Consider the following 2,500-nt stretch of genomic DNA (forward strand, 5'->3'; position numbering starts at 1 on the left):
GGGTTACACAAGCCTCGTCTTGGGAGTTGACAGGCTTGAAGTCATAAACAGCGCAATGTATTGCGAAGGGCTGCTGGCAAAACGCACGAAAGTGCTATTTTCAATGAATGCTTACGAGCCTGCTGCTGCCTACCACTGCTCAGTCAGACTGCTCTATCAAATCATAGACTTAATTATAACATAATAACACACAGAAACACGAGCCTTAGGTCATTAATATGGTTGAATCCGGAAACTATCATCTCGAAAACAAAACGTTATTCCTGTTACATTGTACAACCCTCAATGTTATGTAATAATTATGTAAAATTCTGGCAAATTAGTTCGCAACGAGCCAGGCGGCCCAAACTGTTGCATGTATCCTGACTGCGTGCAATGAACGCAAAATGACACAATTTCACCTGGTTAATATTGCCTGCTAACCTGGATTTCTTTTAGCTAAATATGCAGGTTTAAACATATATACTTCTGTGTATTGATTTTAAGAAAGGCATTGATGTTTATGGTTAGGTTCAGTGGTGCAACGATTGTGCTTTTTTCGCAAATGCGCCTTTGTTAAATCATCCCCGTTTGGCGAAGTCGGCTGTCTTTGTTAGGAAGAAATAGTCTTCACAGTTTGCAACGAGCCAGGCGGCCCAAACTGCTGCATATACCCTGACTCTGTTTGCAAGAGAAGTGACACATTTTCCCTAGTTAAAAGAAATTCATGTTAACAGGCAATATTAACTAAATATGCAGGTTTAAAAATATACACTTGTGTATTGATTTTAAGTGTCACGGTTGTCGTCGGTAATGGAGGACCAAAACGCAGCCGGTATGTGTAAGCTCATCTTGACGTTTATTAACTTCCCAAAATGAACACCAAAATAACAAAACAAGTGAACGAACGATTTACAGACAGTCTGGCAAGGCACAAGGCTAAACACAGAACAATCTCCCACAATTAAACAGACAAACACACCCAACTAATATAGGACTTCCAATCAAAGGCAACACCACACAGCTGCCTTCAATTGGAAGTCCACCCCAATTAACTCTACATAGAAATAGACTACCTAGACTAAACATAGAATTACATAAACATAGATCATAAACCAAAAACCCGGAAATACTAAATCAAACGCCCTTTTACCAAAACACCACCCCGAACCACATAAAACAAATACCCTCTGCCACGTCCTGACCAAACTACAATAACAATTAACCCTTATACTGGCCAGGACGTGACATTAAGAAAGGCATTGATGTTTATGGTTGGAGCAACGTGTACCTAAGCGATTATATGCAACGCAGGACAGGCTAGATAAATTAGTAATATCATCAACCATGTGTAGTTAACTAGTGATTATGATTGATTGATTGTTTTTTATAAGATAAGTTTAATGCTAGCTAGCAACTTACCTTGGCTTCTTATGCATTTGCGTAACCTCGTGGAGTGCAATGTAAAGCAGGTGGTTAGAGCGTTGGACTAGTTAACCGTAAGGTTGCAAGATTGAATCCCTGAGCTGACAAGGTAAAAATCTGTCATTCTGCCCCTGAACAAGGCAGTTAACCCAACGTTCCTAGGCCATCATTGAAAATAAGAATGTGTTCTTAACTGACTTGCCTAGTTAAATAAAGATGTAAAAAAATAAATAATAATAATAATCATTTTGAAAAATCGGCGGCCAAAAATACCGATTTTCGATTGTTATGAAAACCTGAAATCGGCCCTAATTAATCGGCCATTACAATTAATCGGTCGACCTCTAGAAGAAATGTCCTGAAACGTTTTGTTTGAATGCATTTATTGCATGTGTTGAACTTTTATACATGTTAGTTTGAGGGTTATTATAGTAGTTATTAAACGTACCTTTGTTGGTCATGTAGTTATTAAACGTACCTTTGTTGGTCATGTAGTTACTAAACGTACCTTTGTTGGTCATGTAGTTATTAAACGTACCTTTGTTGGTCATGTAGTTACTAAACGTACCTTTGTTGGTCATGTAGTTATTAAATGTACCTTTGTTGGTCATGTAGTTATTAAACGTACCTTTGTTGGTCATGTAGTTATTAAACGTACCTTTGTTGGTCATGTAGTTATTAAACGTACCTTTGTTGGTCATGTAGTTATTAAACGTACCTTTGTTGGTCATGTAGTTATTAAACGTACCTTTGTTGGTCATGTAGTTACTAAACGTACCTTTGTTGGTCATGTAGTTACTAAACGTACCTTTGTTGGTCATGTAGTTACTAAACGTACCTTTGTTGGTCATGTAGTTACTAAACGTACCTTTGTTGGTCATGTAGTTACTAAACGTACCTTTGTTGGTCATGTAGTTATTAAACGTACCTTTGTTGGTCATGTAGTTATTAAACGTACCTTTGTTGGTCATGTAGTTATTAAACGTACCTTTGTTGGTCATGTAGTTACTAAACGTACCTTTGTTGGTCATGTAGTTACTAAACGTACCTTTGTTGGTCATGTAGTTACTAAACGTACCTTTGTTGGTCATGTAGT

At 37.6% G+C, this 2,500-nt stretch overlaps 1 protein-coding gene across 1 annotated transcript in view; it reads right to left on the reverse strand.

Moving 5' to 3' along the window:
• Nucleotides 1-2,500, reverse strand: part of cacna2d3a (calcium channel, voltage-dependent, alpha 2/delta subunit 3a) — a 328,563-nt gene that overhangs the window by 211,668 nt on the left and 114,395 nt on the right. The gene's annotated exons all lie outside the window — the stretch shown is intronic.

Source organism: Salmo salar, chromosome ssa13 (genome assembly GCF_905237065.1).
Source record: "Salmo salar chromosome ssa13, Ssal_v3.1, whole genome shotgun sequence".
In the NCBI taxonomy this organism is placed as follows: domain Eukaryota; kingdom Metazoa; phylum Chordata; class Actinopteri; order Salmoniformes; family Salmonidae; genus Salmo; species Salmo salar.